Raw genomic sequence first — 19,880 nt, forward strand, 5'->3', positions numbered from 1 at the left:
AAGCTCTGTCTTATCCAGAGCCTGTATACAGTATCTAGGCTCTGGGAATTTGTATACATATATAGGCTCTGAACCTATATCATACCAAAATAATATGAAAATCCCTCATAGTGGCCTCACCAAAAATGCAGATATCAAATTTTCTATCATGAAAGAAGTGTTAAGTTATGTTTTAATGTCTTTGTTAGTAGCTGTGGACCAGTTGCTTATGCTGCTGGCAAGAGGAAACTTGAGACTAAATTATGATTTATTTAAATACATAGAAGCTTTTGTCATAGCAACAATTCCTGTTTTATATCACATATATAATGAGATAATGCAAATTTCAATGAATTGAAGGTTAAATTCCTCTTTTGAAATATTTTGGCAGCGAGCACCTCTGCTTCATTTCTTCTGACATAAAATTTTAAGTGAAACAGTCAGCAAAACTGTGGGATGTCTTAATCCTTCCTTTGCAGTTATTGGAAATGTAACCTTAGTGTCAAACATAATGAAACTTGAAGGTGGCTATAATTTGCAAAATTAGGCTTCCATTTACTTTTGTTTGCAATTGATAGCTAAAAGAAAAAAACTCATAGTTGCTTATACAAGTATTATCTAATGAATTTTATTAGATAAAACCAGGCACAAACATGCATATATTGGACTGCTTTTCTATACTTTTCTACACGTACCACCTACTGGACGTAAGGTACTACATAATTGAGAAAGTTTACATCAAGATAGAGCAATCCTTTAGTTATCTTCCACGTGGGCAGATCAGAAGAGAAAATTATTTTTTATTGTGCTTTAGATTTCAAATATTAAAATAAAAAAATTAAAATGTACATAGTCGTAATTGTTCCATGAGACTTTTGTAAATACCTTGACATCTTCATTCTGCTTCTTCTAGCATGTAGCAGTTTAAAATTGTGATCCTGTGATATTAAAATCCGTGACTTTAGAAGTTTTTAAACAGCTTTTAATTGACAAGGTCAGCTCAATTTTGCCTATTTGATCACTCAATTAGACATACTTGATTTAATCAATCAAACTTGATCTTGAGGTTGTTGTTCTTCATACTATTACGGAATAATATGGAGTAAATTATATGCACTAAAGTTTTCTTTCTCTTATCAATACTGTAATTGCAGAAATCCCACCAATATTACAACCATTTTTCAAATTTTTTTGCAGCTTTGCTAGTTCAGTGCCTGTTCAAGAGTACTGAATATGTAAGACTGTATCCTAAAGAAGCATGTAAATCAGGTTTTTCTTGAAGCTGTGATTTCTCTAGTGAAGGACTGTCTTTTCTACACTGCTACAAAGAATCAATTGCCAAACCCCTTGGTCATAGACGTAGCAATTCTCAATTTCTAGGATAAACTGGATTTTATTAAGGCTAGTTCTGTCTTCTGTATGCAGATCAATATGATCATCTAAGGAAGGAGAACAGCCTTTCTAGGTCAGTTTTTTACTCAACAGAGCCAATGATGGAAGCATTTGCTGTGTCCTTGTTCTATCTAGGCCTGAGGAAGGGCAGCCTTTCCTTAGCTTGTGTCACAAATGAGGTGCATCAGAAGGGTCAGCAAAACAAGACAGACCTTCAAAGCCAAGCAGACAGTAAGACTTAATTCTTTCTAAGCACATACTGAAGTCAATTCTGCAGCATGTGCTAGGATAGATACTTATCAGCCAAAGAATTGTGTAGTTTTCCTCAATGAGGAAGAGCTACCCAAGGGACAACACTGAGGGCAGGACCATATTTGATTCCCTGCACTTCTGAGCAGGGAAATGTTCCATGTTTGTAACATGAGTTTTACTGGTATTGGCCATTTAACTCATTTCAGTTGAATAGTAGAACTTTTCCTTCCTCTATTGCAGCATGATAAAATATCAGCAAATTGAAGAAATTGACTCAGTCTCCCCTTGCCTTCAGATTTAGTTCCCTGGTTTGTCTTACAGAATACTCTAATTGTTGTGTCTTGACTTCTTCAAGACAAGTTCTCCTTTCTTTGTTCAGGGAGATGTCCTTTCATGTTTCCACAGGCCAGTGAAGGAACAGGAGCAAGGGTACCTACCTGGAAGGGCCAGTCCCAGGTCTCAGTCTGGTTGAAGGGCTGGCTATGTGTATGTTGTGGCCTTGAACACCTGAGAGAATGCACACACTAAGCAGTGGTGTCCCAGAGCCTGTGTCTGAGCTGTTCCATGTGGGCTGGCACCTCAGGAGGCAGTGCTACCAAGCTGCCCTTTGAGGTTTGGTTATCTGTGTATGTCAGAGCAAGCCAACTGTCCCTAGCCCCAAGCTGATTGCATGTAATTCTGTCTGAACACAAGGAAACTTATGTAATGAGAGCGATTAAACACTGGAAAATATTGCCTCTAGAGGCTGAAAATCTCCATTCTTGTAACTGTTAGACCCAACAGGCACAGAAAAGAGAAACCTGCTCTAGCTGATCCCACTTGAGCAGGCTGCTGCTCTGGATAAGCTCCTGAAGTCCCTTCCAACCCCACTGCTGTTGTGATTATGTGAATATGCTACAGAGATCCTTGGGGTTGAAGGAGTGCAAAACAACTAAAATATAATGTAATGCATTAAAGAAATGCAGTTCTTTCATCTCGTTGCTCCTCTAGTTGCTTTTGCTCACAATCTTAGTAGTGGTAGAAACAGAATTACTACAGCTGATGTGAGACTAAATAAAATACTCCAGTAGATTCATCTGGGGATATACTACCTGGTAATATTTGACACTTGTAACCACAAAACATCACTGTATCTACAAAACTTCAAGGCATTGCAGGAAAATTTCTACACCGACTTTTCATATTATGTTGGAATTTTGCAACTTAAGGATATCGAAGTTGATTCTTAAAACAATAGCGAATGAGTTGTAGCAGGAGAGTATGCTCCTGGCTAATTTTTTTTTCAGCTCAGACAAGTTGTGGGCTTGAAGGAATATTCAATAGCAAAATTACTGAAGGAATATTCAATAGCAAAATTGTTGCTATTGAACAGAAAACTATATTAAAACACTCTTCAGCATTCTAGTCCTTCAAGCTCATGTTCTCAAATCATCTTGTCTAGCTTTTTCTAGCTATTTCAGTGCATATGAGTGTCAAGCAAATACTGTCTGTGTTGTCTCCAGTTTCCAAAGGCAATTCTGGATTTTGTGCAACAAATTTTAAAATGTAATACCAATATGTATTTTTGACAATGTGTTTGATATGTTAGTACTTCTAAGCAGCACTGTGTGCCTCTTCAGGAAGGCACAAATAATTTGTTTTGTACAATAACAAGCTTGTTCTTAGTACCTGGTAATCTGAATAAACCAAAAGTTAAATAATCTTTAAGGATTCATGTATAGAACAGTTGGCAAGAGAATTATGTTCAAGCTTGAGTTATTTTAGAACACTTGTGAGGACAGAAATAAATAATTTGAATTTACCTTCTGTACAGCAAACATGCTCAGGACAACAACTGCACTCTTTAAGTTGCTCCTAATTTTAAAAAGTACAATTTTAAAGGTATTTATATGTTAACAAACGTAGTTGGGTATAGATGTCTCTAAGGTGGCCCTGCTGCTATGTTTAGGAAATGCTTTCTCCTAGAAATACAGTCTAGATCTGTCATTTCTACCACTGAGTAATTATGCATAATTACTTTAACTCCCAACTGTTTTTCTTGCCTAGTCTATCCTTAAAAGAAGAGCATTTCTCAGTTCCCAGAAGATGAAGTGTAGCAGCTTACATACAGGCAGTAATTCCTGTGTGGACTCTCAGGTTTCTGTAACAGCTAGGAAGGAAATACTGATGTGTGAAAAGTGGAGGGACATAAGTATCCTCGTGCCTTCCAGGTTTTTTCTGTCATCACTTTTTTTCTCTTGGGCTGGCATGTCCTAATGTATGAGGCTTGATTATATTGCTTGGCTGTGACAACTTAAAAGTATAAAAAACTAAATCTGGTTTAACTGTGGTAATTTTCGATAACTTTTTAATTTAAAATAGAAACCTACTACATGCCATCTATATTCCTGCTCCTAATGAGATAAAAACAGTTCTTTAGGATTTAACAGAAGTGGGATTTTCTGTACTCGTCATCTGAACAAGTATAGCTGTAGACTGAAAAATTCAGTGGTACTATGTGTGTTCCTTCTAGGAAAGCTCTGCTTCTAGTTCATGAATCCTAAATGCTTAGCAAGGATGTAATACATCCTTATAATAGTTAAATGTTTAACTATAACATTTGATAGTTAAATTTATTTGAAAATTTAACTATCAAATGCTGTTTCTGTTTGAGAATGGCTGAAATGGTGCCCCTGTGAGGCAGCTACTTCTATTGTGTTTGCTCATATTCCTGCAGAGATTGCATACAGGCTCTTGCACACGCTTGCACACTCAAGTGAGAATATTGGCTGCATGTACTCAACTCTCCATAGCCTGGGAGTAGGCAAGTGTTTGCTCAAACCCAGTACTTCCCCTGAGGTGCTTCTTTACAGTTATTTGTCTGAAGTAGCAGCTTTATTTCCACAGTTCAGAGAATCTTTCATTGCTACTATTCATGCTGATTAGTGCAGCTAATTGAAATTCGTGTTAGTGACTCGAGCTTATTTTTCATTAAAAAAAAAAATCCTGTCCTCAGTTCATTAATCAGTTATGTCAATTTAATGTTTTCAGTTTTGAACTCAAAAGCCCCAAAGCTTCTGTAGTGAATTGTAGTCTAACAGCACTTTTGTAGAAAGAAGTTGGTTTCTTCATTTCTGTACTTTGTGGTGAATCTTAAAATGAGACCTAGAAAATCTGACAAAATCCTAAGAAACAAACCACTTTAAAACTGAGTTTTGAGCTCCTCAGCTAGAGTCATTGGTAATATAATTAATTCCAAGGTTATATTTCCTTTTTGCTGTATTTTGTTTTAATTAAAAGGAACTGTACAGTAAAAGATACCAGATATGTACTGAAGACTTTTAAATGCTTTAAAGTTTGCCTATTCTCTGTGGAGAACTGACAGTTGCTTGGTCTTAAGTGAATCTGCTCATCCCTCTGATACATAGATCACAGGCTGGAAGGAACTTTGTGCTGCTTCTAGCAGGGATTCCTTAGAGAACACCTATTTCCATGCTGGCTGTCACTGCAGTGTACTTACCACAGGGACTGAGTTTATGTGCAGTTTTGTGCTATCAATCTGTTGAGTGAAGCCATCTTGTTATCCAATGTCTTGTATTTCCTCTCAATATAGCGTTTTTGGCAGACTTTGTGATGAATCCCAAATTGTGCTCTTGAGGATTGATGGACGTGCAGTACAAGCTAAAGAATGTCTTGTAGGATCAGTGGGATAAGCAGATTAATCTCTAGCCTGACCAAGTAAAACTTACTGAGACTGAGCCTGGTGAACTTAGGTTCAGACCATGCTAGTACCAAGGCACATTTTCCATAAGCTTGAACCATACTGGCTGGCAGTATGCAATCTAAACATATTTTCTTTACTGACTGAGGACAGGGGCAACTAGTAGCCCCAAAGAATATCAGAATTTTTCTCAAGGGTATGGTTTTGATTATATGGGTATGGGTCGACAATTCAACCAGATAATTTTAAAGGTTTCTTCCAAACTGGATATCACACATGATTCTGTGTGATATCTCTGGTGTCTGACTACCCTGTTTTACGGTGCCTTATTTATCCTGCGTATTTTATAAGATGTGTGAACAGAAAACTGATTGTAGACCATGAGGACCTTTTTGAAATTTCCTACTGTTTGCTTGAATCTAGGCGATCAGGAGGGAAAAAAGCAAGAAAAATAAATCTGGAGTTCAAAGTCAAAATCTTTTTACATTTTAGTCATATTCTAAAGTTCTGTGGAGACTCAACATGCTGGAAGCAAACTATATAAGCTCCCTTAGGAAAAAACCAAAACCCTCCTGTGTCTGGTTTCTAGGATTTTGACATCTTGTTTTACTCTCTGCTTTTTCTTCCTTAATTGGGTTAAAGTATCCTTACCAAATCTTCTGTTGAGATTATTTCTATTGTGACAGTGCAGGAAGGCTGTAAATGATGAAAGTGCTCCTAGTGCCCTAATCCTGCACTCAGGAGTCACTTATCATGGGGACACTGCTATTAAGGTGGATTCCTGACAAGTAGTAATGAACATTTTATCATTTTTCAGAACCATTTGAGCATACCTTATGTGTATGAGTGAATTAATATTTTCATATTTAAAACACTTACTAAGGTTGTGCTCAGAAATTACAAGTCCTAATTAAGTGTTTATCTCTGAACTGCAATACATTCCTATAATGAAGAATCTTCTACTGAGTAAATTCCTATGGTTTTTGTAGTTATAGTGGGTATCCATTAGCCTGAAAGGTCAAAACTATATAGACCTTCTGCTTTTTGTCAGGCCTTGTCTGACCTCTCACTGGCTGTGAAAATAAGGGAGTCCCTCTGGGGCTGTTGGGGGGACACAAGTGATTCAGGGCTTTCCAGGGTGGGTGAGCATTCCACACAATTTAGGTGTGTTTTCTGTCTATGCTCTAGTTGCCTAACCTGATGAATTCCAGGATTGCAACACAACTGGTGTTTAAAAAGATTTAGGAGACAGTCTAGTCCAATCCACTCTGCTCAAATCTGGATAAGCTGCAGCAAGTTGCTCAGAACCATGTCCAGACAGATTCTGAGCATCTCTGAGACCGGAGATTCAACAGCCTCACTGGGCAACTTCCTCCAGTGTTCAATGACAGTGAAGTTTTAAAATGGATTTTCTTGTTTCAATTTGTTTTCTTTTCGCTTTATTATTCTTTCACTGGATGACACTAAGACAAGGGAAAAGAATGCTGCAACCATATACTTAGCAAGGTTAAACTTATTATTTTTCAAAACCACACATGTTGCATGTATGCATTTTAATTGCCTCTTACAGAATAAATAGTTCCAGTACAGTGCTTTCTGTCTTGTAGGCTCAGCTGACCATTTTATCAGTGACACAGTCCTCATGTTTACGATGAAATACCTCTAATCTGTTAAGGGTTTTGAGTTTTGAGAGCAATGCCTGTGCTGTAATGCAGACTAAGGTTTTCATCCACTGCTGTAATGAGGACCATTACTACCTTTTCTAGTGCTGACTCCGGAGGGAGATACTTTTGCATGTCATGAATTTCAGTTCTCATAGTATGATCCTGAATTGTGAGTCCTTTATAATTAGCAAGATTGCAATGCTCACATCCATAGTGCTATAGGTGCAATACTTTTGGAGATTACACATTTTATAAAAATGACAGCCAAAACCTAAAAGCAAACAGAAAACTTGTATCACTGCAGAAAACCTCAGAGATGGACCTAGCAGATCACAAAATGGGTGTGCTGGTGTATTCATGTATTTTGTCCCTGCAAACTTACTGTTTTGGTGCAAGTGAATGCTGTCACATCCAATAACTCTGTAAAAAGAATTAGGATTTAGTATGCTGAAACAACAAAGTATTCTTACTTTTTGAGAAATGCAATCCATTGCATCTTCTGTTATTCAAACTGCCTTTGTTCAATTTCTCACATTATCGCTGAGGCAACTGCACGTAAAAGTACACCCGGGGTATTTCAGATATGGGTGGTGTTTTCAGGACTGGGAGTAGAGATGTGGAGTTGCTGCCATGCCACTGACTACCTGCTGTGAAATCTCGCATGCATTTGGCTTCATCCATGGAACTGCTTCTGTAAGAGCTGTGCTTCTAAGAATGGTTAGAATGAGCTGCTCAGCCAGCAATGCTGATTTGCCCAGCATAGTGATATACTCCCTAGAAAAGCTTCTTTTGTGTTTAAGGGATGCAGATTAACACAGATAAGAATTTGTAGTAAGCCATCTAATACCAGTTGTCCGTTACTTAAATATTTATCACATGAAAATGCAACATGCTTAGAATAGTCAAAATGAAACAGTGTAAAGTAGATGCTCTGTCAAAAGGCTGGATATAATTATGGACCTTTGGATTCTACACATTTAAATTTCAGTCCTACAAAATTACTGTGTCCTTCTCTGTGTGTGCTCTCTTCCTTCCATTCATTGTAACTCCACTAGGTATAAAGGATATTTATTTTACCTCGAATATTCAAATAGCCTGGTTCCACTCAAGACAAAACAGGTACTCTCTGTGTTCATATACATGATTGCTTGAGCATAAGCTAACAGATTTTAGTGCACTATTTGTATTTCAGTGTTATGAAATGTCCAAATTCTTTTAAAAGTATGTTTTGAATGGTATAATGACATTGTGCAGCAGAGACTACTGAAAGCCTTCAGGACTGCTTTATTTGTCTGTGCATCACTCACCACTGGAAGTTTGCTGAGGCTGGTTAGTGAGTGTAAATGTTTGTTAACGAGATTAGCTTACAAATAGCAGCCATGGTTTACTAGAAAATGCTTCTTAAAGCATTGCTTTTTAAATAAAGCTTTTAAAATATCAGCATGAGTGGAGGAGGACAACGAGGATCCATCTTGAATAAGGAAACTGCCAAACATCTGCTATGTCAGGATCACGGTTTATGATGCTAAGCCATAAAAAAAGGACTCTTGGCCACGATTTATGATAATCACTGGCTAGAGCTACCTGCCAGAAATTATGCCTTCAGTAATCCAATTACATGACAGAAGATAAGAATCCATGGTCAGGGCAGTTTCCAGCATACAAAAGGCTTTTTCAATTTTTATAAGGTTTTTTAGGGCTTTTTAATACCAATAAAAATTATTCATGAAAATCCTAAGTGAATAGCTTTGTGATGGATTGCACCAGTGTGGCTGTATCTGTAATCATAACACTGGGTGTCCTGCAGTAAGGCCCCAAGTCAGTGGAAGATGGAGCTTTCTCCTCATGGAAGGGGACGTGTTGTAGCTTCACTGCTTTACACTGGAAAGACAGAACTCTCTGGAGTGGAGTCCCTTTTCAGCAGGACTATGTGTAGTTGCACACTTGAGGGGTGTCCTAGTGATGTTTTACATGTATTTTTTGAGCTTAGATTCATGACTAACTAGGTCAAAATAATCAGTGAGGGGGTGAATTACCTTTGTGCTTAAAGTTTTTCAAAGAGGAGAGAGGTTTTTGCTGGTCTTTCCCAGACATATCCCTGATGCAGGGAGCAGTAGAGTGCATACAAAAGAAGTGCTATATATTAATATTGCTTGGTTACCTATTTGCTGTGCTAGAAGTCATCATAGTAAAATCTTTTTGGCATCTTAGTTTTCTGACCCTTAACAGCTGATGTGCTACTTGAAAAAAAGTAAGAATTATTGTTCAAATTCTCATTTCATACAGCTAAAAATATCTCTTAAGGGTTGGGACCTCTCCTCTTGAGAAGATCAGGGAAGCAAGAAAATTAGTTAATTGTTTTATAGAGAATAATTAAATTCAGACCAGAAGTTTAATGTTTATTTTCATCTCATTCTGAGTGTGCAAGCTCTCCCAAAAATGAAGCATTGATGCTTTATGCAGCAGGTCAGAGATTAAAAATACAAATTTATATTCATTCACTGATTTAAAGTGATTAATTTATCTGGTTTTGTGATGTTTCAGTAAATTGCTTTATTAATACATTTAGATTTATTTTTTTGTAATCTAATATAGTCATACTCTATTTCTGTACAATAAACACTTAGTATGCAATTGTTTTACAGATTAAACACTCCCCATTTTACAATTTTTGTTGAACTATGGGTGTTGTGAGGGAGTGAATTTTTTTCTGTATCTTAGATCAATTGATTCATTTGAATTCAGTAATACCTAGACCAACCTCACTACTTAAAATTGCACTTCTTGTTACACACAGTTGAAAAAAAGAAAAGAGTAAATGAATTGGCTAAGGGCAGGGATTTTGCACAGATGGGACCTGGGATGGTATTGGGCCTGTAGGATGTTCTCTATGATCATGTCAATCTGTGTGACCATAATTGTAGTTTCAAATCTCATTGTAAAATGAGAGCTAGCATTTTAGAAAAGAAATTCACTGGTAAAATGTGGTGGATGTCATCCAGAAAAAAAAAAAAGAAACTTTACAGTGTTATTTTTACAAGCACTTTAATAACTTGTGAAGGTTGGATAGCCAATGAATGTTTTTTATTGTATTCACAGTCCAGATATTTTAAAATAAAACTGTAACTGTTTTAAGTGTGCATTTAATGATATTTAAGATAATTAAATTATCTATTTGGGAAAAGACAAACTTCTTTCTAAGTTTATTTTAGGATTGCATCAGTTTTCAGTTATGCCACAGCTTTTTATAGCATGACTAGAGCTAATGATCTCATTCTCTTAACCTGATAATAAAAATAATGGAATACCTTGATTAACTTGAATGGCAGCTCATATTGATATGGTGGTTATAATTAACCACACTGCAACAAGTTGCCACCCTGTGCTTTGTCTTACCTTATACAACCAAATAACTAGAATATGATGGACTGATTCAAAACAAACAAACAAAAAAATTAATCAGAGAGTGTCATAATAGGGCTGAGTATAATTTCTTTAGGAAAAAAATCAGCCTTCTTTGTTTTTCAGAACACTTAAAAATAAGTGAGACCAATCCCATATAGAGAGCGTGGCCAAAAATACCATCAGTATTTTCACATCTCTCTACAGACCATATATAGTGCAGGCAGGAGAGGTGTTGCTGCTTTCAAGGATATCAGAACTCCCCTGAGAGGTAAAAGACTGGACAAATTTTTCTGTAATGGCAAATTTTAAAGGGAGTAGACTGAGATATGGATAACTCCTTTAAAACAGATAAATAGCTTTAGAGTTCTTAGAGGTTCTTTCTCTTTGGCTGCCTTTAGCTCAGTTTGACATAGGTGGGAAATGTTAGTGTGCTCTTAGCAGTTATTCAGGCTGACTGCTTGCTCTGACATCGGTTCCCTTCTGTTTCAAGCCCCAACCCAAACAAACAGGCAAGACTTGTCAGTTTGGTAAGGTACCTGCTTATGTTTCTATATTTGCTGCAAGCTTTGAAATGCTGGAAATGTGTGTGAATGTGAATTTATACAGTTTATTATAGTGGAACCAAATTCTCATTAAACTAAACAAGACGCTATGAGACAGTATTGTTATGGTATTGTTATAATCTTATTTTTATAATGCCTTTCTGTAGTTTCCTTTTTATCATCAGTTCACTGCAGGACAGTGTCATTGAGGAGTGCAGACTCTTCAATAGCTTCTAGTAACTAGCAGAATGGATCTTAACTGCATCATCAGCTGTTTAACTCAGTATAAGTGTCCTTATAGTGATTTGTAAATCAGCATGACATTATGAAAGACAAATATGATGGTACCCTCTTAGAGTATCTGGAAAACTTGCAGGAAAGTGTAAAAGGAGGCACTGATTACTCCTGATGAAAGAGGAAATTTGTGAGATCTCAATGATAAGCATGAGGTAATACAATTCTGAAGTGCATGGAACTTGAGGCTACTAAAACTAGTGCAAGACTTGCAGAAATTCAGAATAGGTTCCTTTGAGTTCAGCATATCAAACACTGACTTCTCATCATACAGTTTTCCATCCACTGAGCTATCTACTTACAGAGTTAGGGCTCCTACCTACCACTTAACCAAATGTTAGTGCTAATTCTGGCATCTCCTGTAGGTGGGAGCCCAGGCAGCAGAAGAGGCTGAGTTGTTTTTCTGTTCTCTTCTAAAGTATGCTCCTAGCAAGCCAGTCTTTCAACAGACTATATATAAATTAAGCTGATGAGTCTCAGAAATGTATATATCACTCTGTTTATAGACCTTCAATGGATGCTAATTCATTGACAAAGTGTGAAAGTGTAACTTTTCAGCTGAAAAGACTAGGTGTCAGCTCATTCCTTTGGAATGTACAGTATGTGATTATATAACTTCCTGGACTGGTGACATCACTGATGACCAACCAAAAAGACTATACTCCTGACCATGATTTCTATTTGTAATATCCTAAATATCAAAGATTCGATTAACTATTTGGCTTAGCATTTTTGGGTAGAATTATAAACAGAACTGCTTTAATATTTTTTAATGTCTGATTCTGCCAACCAAAAATGGTATAAAGTTTTGAAACTAAGTTCTGACTGCACTGGACTTTCAGGAGGGAAATGTAGGAATCTTTTTAAAGAAGTAGCTATTCCCTAGATTCTGAGTGCTTGAAAGCAGGGACATGTTTTAGCTCAGCTGATGTAATGGACACATATTCCTCAGGATGTGGCCAGTAATGAATGGATGTTTCTCATAAGTAGCTAGTGTTCTAAAATAACATCAAGCTACAGCAAGTGATAAGAAAAAAAATTGTTTTGTTAAGTTAGCCCTTCAGAAGATAGGAATTTTACTTTAGACTTCCTTTGGCTTCCCTGGAAATTCCTTATATTTATCACTAGATTTAATGCTACTGTCATTAAAGCACTAGAGCTTTATTTGATTTGATCAGACCACAGTAAAAGATTTAGAGTTCCTTACAAAGAAGGCATACAGTATCACTCAGATTTTATTTCCTCATTGTAGAATGCCTGTTGTAGTCCAAAAGACAAGAAACTAGCTCTGAATATTCCCCAGCTTTCAGTGGAGGTGTTGGAAGGACAGCTTGCTGCTAGGTTTTTGGCTCTTAGCAGTGTTCTCAAAGTGTACACTGCTGCAGTGTAAATCTTCAATTTCACAAAGCAGGTGCTTGTAGGCAGGCTTGGCCACTGGGGTACCAAGGGCACAATTGTGTTATTGGTAGAATATGAAAGAGAGAGATGGGATGGCTGAATCCACACTACATACATTTTGGGCAGGATGTGATGCTAGCTGTTCCTCTTCAGTAATAAGGAGCAAAGAGCTCATGTTAGGAAATACTGAAGTCACTGAAAAGTGACTTCCCTGGCCTTCCCATGAGTGCATCCGAGTAAAAAGATTTATCTCTTTTCAGCATGATTTATCTTATTGTTTGCTGTGAGGCCTTTATCCTGTCATTTATCTGTCCTAAGGGATAGGATATGGCCAATCCATAGACAACAAACCATTTTGATGTGGCTGTATCCAAAACAATTTACATGCTTCAGGGTAGTATGAAAGCTCCCTGATAATTCACTGTGGTGCAGTTGTGTAGAGCATTCCCTGGCAAAGGCAGCTCACTCTCTTGTAAACTTGTTTTCAAATGCTGCACAGGAGAGAAGTGCAAGTTCCCTGGTTTTTGAAAATTGTCTTGCATCAGTATGGAACAGTAGGCTGCGTTTTATTTGGAGCCTGGGAATACACATACACCCACTCAGTACTCCCTTGAAAGGTGTTAGCTGTGCAGAATTAGAATAACTGCTCAGTTCAGAGCTGTTATCAGTAATTCCATTGTAGCTCCTAATTGCAACTAACAGTTTTTATCAAGAGCTATGAAAGTTCACACAGCTACTCTTGTTGAACAGAGTTCACACTTCTATTTCTCAAGGAACACAAATTCTTGAGAAAATATCTCAATCATAAATACCCTTTATGAAAATATTTAATATTTTAATTATTTTATATTTATTTAATAAAATTAAATAAATATTTATTTAAATTTTTATTTAATATTTATTTTTTATACTTTCATCAGATATGACAATCCTTGCAAATCAGTGTAAATTCTGTCTATCACTTCACTTATTTCTGCTGCTGTCTCTGATTAATAAAGGTATATAAATATAAGGGCAAATATAAAAAATGAGAGAAGAATCCTGAAAATCATTACTTGTTCCACATAATTTTGTTTTCACATGCTACCCTTTAGTGACACATGTAATTTCACCTGTTCATTTGCCAACAATAGGTACGTTGGAAAATAAAATGTCTGTGAAGCAGTAAAGGAGTTCGCTGCTTAAAATTTACCAATGTGATTTCTGAATGTTCTATTGGATTTTCTTGGAACTTTTTAAAAAATAATTTTATTACTGTTCAGGAAATCCAATTACTAGATCTTAAGAAATGTAATGAAAAATTTTGGAAAGGAAAAAGCAACCAAAACAAAAAGAGTCCAAACTAAGCCTGTCTGATTATTTACCAAGGTGTACCCTTTAAAGATGTTGGAGCTTGAAATTTTTATTATAGTAGGAAAACTTAGTTAAATTAAGGATCTGATAACAATGCACAGCTTTGGAATATTTTTTTTTTATTTTCCCTCAAATCTCTGCCTAAATTCTAAATCTGAAAGAAGGAAGTCTTCACCTTTATACAGTGAACCTCTACCTCCTTCAGACTCTTGGAAATTGCTTTTCTCATTGTGAAATAAGTCACCATAGTATAACTTTGAATATTCTCTCTGCTGTGAATCATACTTTTCAGATCCTTTTAGTAACAAAGAATTCTTTTTCTTTCAATAAAAATAATTGATTCCACCTACATTTTCTTTGGGGACTCCATGATTACTGTCAGAACAGAAACCTCAACTGTACCTCAAGGTATACTTCAAATACTTGTTTAAAAAAAAACCTCTGTTAGTAATTAGCTGTAAGAGCAGAAGCACTGAAAACAACTGGCTGTGAAAGATGTTTGTCATTGCAATCTACAAAACTATACTGAATGGATGAAACTGAATTTTGCTGTGGTTTTTTTTGCGTGTTGTAAGACTGACACACTGCCACTTCTTTTCTTGATACTACAGGTCTTAAAAGGAATTGTCTGACCACAAAGTGTGTAAAATGAAAACTGAGATTTGTCCTTAATCATATCCCAGGACTCATTCCATAAGGAATAAAATTTTCATTGTTCATTAATTTAATTTTCTAATATATTTGCATCCTTTGAAATTCATACTATTAATTATTAAGTCTTATTTCTCCAGTTGTGTATTAAGTTGTTCTTAGCAAGATTACTAGGTGTTGAAGAACTATTCAACTTCCACCACTATCTCTTTATTCTGTCAGAGCCATGGCCAATCTGCACCAAAAACATCACATGATGTTTTCTAAAAGCAGGGGAGTTTTTTACTTTTTCTAAATTCTTGCAGCTTGTTTTCCATGGTTGTAACTAGATCTTTAAATTTGTAAATAAGTTCTGGATGAACTCAGACAAATAATGGAAGCTTACATTTCAGCAATAATGTTCTTTAAAAGCACATTAACCAGATGATCTAATCTGTCTGGAGCAATTTAGTAGATTAGGAATTAATAAGTGGGAAGAGAATGATAAATCTGGGTAGGAAATGTGCATCCTGCATTCTAGACTGCTTTCTTCAAGAGTGGCCCTGGCTGTGGTCCTCAGCCTTTGGGGCTCTCGTGGCCCAACAGTAAATGGCCACAACCGTAAAGCTGTGGTTCAGGTGCTAAAGCTGTGATATAGCAAAGGTACTGCTAACTTGGTAATTACTGTGCCTTTGCGGGGAAAAAGGGGCAGTGTGACAAAGTACTCTCATGTGGTTTGTTGCTGCCATTGACAGAAGTATTTGGGATTGGACCTGGCTGCCAAATTTGGGATGAGCAGTTGCTGTACGATGCCTCTCTCCTTCCCCCTTCTGGAATGCTGACAAAAGTTGGACAAAATGAATGATTTCTGTTTTCTGTGTATGGATAAGGGACTTGCACAGGCTGGAGGTGGACAGAGAGCATGCCCTGTCTTTTTCTTCTGTACCCCTGAATTTAGATCCAGAACCTAGTAGTGTGAGAGTTTGCACAGTGGAATTGGAGCTAGGATTGCACCTTACAGAGTCAATTGAGCAAATGCAAGTCAGTTATGTGCTCCAAACTGGGAAATGGAATTCTGTTTCATTTTGGACAGGTACACTAGAAATACCAGTTCTGTCTCCTCATACATTTTCAAAACTCTGGGCTGTTGTTTCACTTAGAAGCTTGAACATTTCCTCAATTTTGACCTTGGCCAATGAAAAAAAGCCCCAGCTTGGTACTCATAAGTGTAATAGTGTATTCAGAGTTTCTCTATTTTTAATATATGCCACTTGAGAACAAGAAAGTGATAAGTCATTAAGTTTTCTGATAACTCATTAAAAAGGAGGAATGTATTTGGAATTCTTCACACCAAAATGCAATAAAATTTTTCCTCTCTGTTCCTATTTTCTTTTGTCATGTTGAATACAAAGTCAAGTTTATTGACTGTATATCAAAGTTTGCAAACGGGAAGTTAAAATTCAAAAAGCTGCCACTGGAAGAAATGATGGGTTTAGAGGAAAGCAACTGGGCCAATTGATTAAGGCCTTGTCCAGGACTAACGGCAGTGACAGTGAAAATCAGGTATCTCACCATGTAGAGTGATGGAGGAACCTGAGGTTGGCACTGGTGTGATGTCAGATGACAGAGTATGCCTGGGAAGCTGGAGAGAAAAATGGTGAAAAAAGCAGGAAGGTAAAATTTCTTGGTGTTGTAGACATTGGCCCATTAGATGATTTGGGGCAAGTTGCTTGTCTACCTCAAAAGTGGCAGAATTTTTATCTTTGAAGAGCTTCTCAATTGTTTTAACATTGTTCAGATTTCCTTCAGCTTCAGGCGCTTTGAAGTCATTGAAAATCTTTAGCTCTAGAAAAGTTGAGATGTTTTCATATTAGCTGGGTAAACACAAAGAAAGGTTGAATGAATGTTGAGTTCCAGACACTGACAGCTATAAGTATGTTGTAGGTACATACATTTGCACATCTAGTGGAACCCTTACAAAGGATTGGTAAACTGAGTATAACTAAGATTAGTCTGACTCGGGTGAATTGCATGAACAACAGCTGGCTTTATAATTCCAGAGATATTTTAGAAACCTTGTACCCTCATCCTGGTTGCCATCTCTGAATTTTAAGTCAGGTTTTTCTAATAATTTTGGGCACTGAGACATCTTTCTATTCCCAAATAAAAGATTATCCTTCACAAAGAATACCAGAATTTTCATATTTCTTGTCCTGGCTTTTCACTCCTTAAGGAGAGAAGATGTAATAACATCCTACTTGTTCAGATACAATCAGCAAAAAACAGGTGAAAACATGACATTTACAGTGAGTTATGGGTAAAGTTATAGGCCTGTCACAAAACAGTAGTGTCATGCTTGGCCACTGCTCTGTGGCCGGTCAGAAAGATTTGTTAACCCTTCTGCTTTTAAGCTTTAGCATTGTTGCACTGGAATTACTCTACCTGATAAGCATGAGAGACCTGTGGCTTGCACTGAGCAAAGCACTGTCAGCTAGAGGTGGTCAGTTATAAGTTAAAAGCAGGATAGTTTTTTTTTCAGTCTGCTTGTTGCAGTTATTGATACTTGTGCTTCAAAATGCTTTTGGATCGATTCACCAACATTCTTCTGTCTCTGCTGAGGAGAGCTAAGAAAAGTTTTGGTGTTTCCCTTGGGAAGTATCATGTTGCAAAGTACTGCTTACTAACTTCTGCAAAACCAGGAGCCAGGGTTTGGTGTGCTTTGTGAAGCTTGAACGGCACAATTCTGCAGTGTTCTTGGGCAAGAAAGGAAGGAAAGCTGACAGCTGCTATGCGCCAGGACTACCAGTCTGCATAACTATCTTTCTCCCTGTTTTGCTAGTCTAAGTTCCTACTAATCAAAACTATCATTATCTGGAGAGCCCAAGTGATCAATTTCTTTCCCTATCAAAATTCATTTTTAGAAATGTGACCCTGAAACATCTGAGGAAATCAGAAATTTTCCCCAGAACTGTTGCTTTGGCATGAAATTTTGTGGTATTACTTTAAGAATGTCAGAGGATGGAAATGCCCAGATGGGTGTTATGATCTCCTGGATGTAGCATTCCTCAGTATCAAGAAGAGTGGTGGTGTCAGGATTCTCCACTGCAGTCTCTCAGCATTGACTGCTGAATGTCTGTACCTGCAGGCAAAAGGTGGTGGCTGCTGCAGATCTGCATAGCATAACTGTAAATGAACTCTTTTTATGTAAAAAAAAATTAAGTTTATACATAACCTTAATTATGAACTGATAATCACTACAAAGCAAGGGCTTTTTGCTATTATAACATATACAGCCAGAATTACATACAGTGTTACGCTGTTTCATTTAGGGGTTTTGTTTGGAAAAGCTAACTTGTTACGTAGGAGTGCATGGGCATATGGATTTGTTCCATTCTCATGGTTCTGAGACTAAAATTTGAGGCAATGCTTCTTGGAAATGAGCTGCCTCATCCCTGTAAACTCCACTCCCTGAAAAGTCAGGGAGTAAGAGGATCTCAGTGGTGGAACTTTCATTTCACTTAATGCTCAGTAAACTTCTCCAGGGACATACTAAATAACAAACAATGTTTTTCTTGGAGCACTGAGTGTCCCATTAACAAATCAGTTATCAAACAATATGTATCAGGTCTCTGGTTGAATTTTTCAGCAACAACAATAATTGTAATATGGTATGATAATTTTCAACTTTTAAAGGGGTATTTCCTGAGACTCTGAGACAAAATTCCCTAATTTTTGAGGTACTGTATATTTTTAAATGACCCAATCTAGTCTTTATTTTTCAGATATATTGACATAGCTGTCTTTCTTACACCTTTCATGTGCAGTTTTTGTTCAAAATGGTGTCAATGTATCAAATAAATTAAATTACATGTCCTGTAGAAACTGAAGACTTTCAGAGGGAGTTCAAAACAGAGTTGGAATTTTGTGATATAGTTGTTCTTTTTAGCTCTTCAAATGCTGAGAACCTCATACTGCCAAATCACCTATTAAGTGCTTAAACAGGAGCTTTTATCAAGGTTTTTCAGCATTACAGCTATCTAGCATTACACTATCTAGTGTCTTACCATTTACCTATTTTTAAAAGACATCTGCTGTGCTGTGTTGTTGAACGTTGCCAGGTTTGATTGCTAGCCAGAGCCTGTTTGTCCTTTAGTCACTGACAAATTCGTGACTGTGTTCCAGAGATGTGACAGATAATCAGCTGCCTTACAGTGTTGGTAAAAGGTAACCCTGACCTTTCCTACAAATAATTAGTGTCAATTATAGTCCCCACCTACATCCTTTTCACCACTGTGGTGAAAAAAAATCAGGCTTTGTTCCTTTTTTTGTTCTAAGAACAAAAGTAAATTTTAGTGATCCAGTGCCAGAATTTTCTGCATAATTTGAATATTGAAATATATCAATCTCGGAAACTACTGTAGATTTTATTTGGTTATGTATTCTACCTCTTGTATGGATGTTAGGATACTGATTTCTAAAAAGATAAGGTACTTGAAGGAAATTCCAGATGAGGAACAAATCAACTGAAGTGGTCTTGGGTAGATGTTGACTTTACCTGTTGATTATTGGCAGAACACTTGAAAATCTTTATTACACCAAACCAAGTACTTGAAAATAGTACACTGAACTCCTTTCATTTTATAGACATTAACTTGGTAGCTCTGAAGATCCCAAGAGTGCTGTTAACACCCTTCTGAAACTTTGCTTCAGACTGATCTTTCCATGACGTTCGCGGTTTCTGATAAGCAAGAATGCCTTTGTGCTCCTGCTCCTGAAAAGTCAGTCACAAAGGGTAGGAGCCTGGCACTAGGGACTCGGAATTCCTCTGGTGTGTATCCCTGGACATGTGTGATGATGAAACTGCGTGCAGCTATGCTATGGGGCTAATTGGCTTGAAATTGGATTTTGCTTTCCAAGTAACTTTTATGTGGCTGAAAATTCTGAAGCTGTGCTATATATCAGATGTAGCCTGATGTAGTGTAGAAATATACAGTTCATAAGGCTTTTCTGCCTCTGATGCAAAAGCCATTTATTGAGCATAGACAGCACTTAAATTAGAGGTTTATGCTATTACATTTCTCAGAAGTGGTGATAAATGGAAGAATTGTATACAGGGGTTTCCTCTTCCAGGGGTTTTATGCCTTTTTGTTAGTATTTGCTGCAAAAAAGTCCAATAAAGGCCTTGATCCAGCAGAATTACTGCACCTTTATCACCAAGCATTTTTCCACTACTACATATTATTTCTAGAACTGACATTGTCTTCCTTTGTC

The 19,880-nt window shown here is 36.9% G+C and overlaps 1 protein-coding gene across 2 annotated transcripts in view; it reads left to right on the top strand.

Annotated features, from left to right (window-relative positions):
* Positions 1-10,608: 10,608 nt before the first annotated feature.
* SORBS2 (sorbin and SH3 domain containing 2) overlaps positions 10,609-19,880 on the top strand; it is a 163,308-nt gene continuing 154,036 nt past the window's right edge. Inside the window, exon 1 of one of the 2 annotated variants that reach the window (XM_063156026.1) lies at positions 10,609-10,660. The gene's annotated coding sequence lies outside the window, so the exon portion shown is untranslated. Of the gene's footprint in view, positions 10,661-10,702; positions 10,920-19,880 lie in introns of those variants that run through there. The other variant, XM_063156025.1, reaches the window with a different exon arrangement.

The sequence above is a fragment of the Melospiza melodia genome, chromosome 5 (genome assembly GCF_035770615.1).
Source record: "Melospiza melodia melodia isolate bMelMel2 chromosome 5, bMelMel2.pri, whole genome shotgun sequence".
NCBI lineage: Eukaryota > Metazoa > Chordata > Aves > Passeriformes > Passerellidae > Melospiza > Melospiza melodia.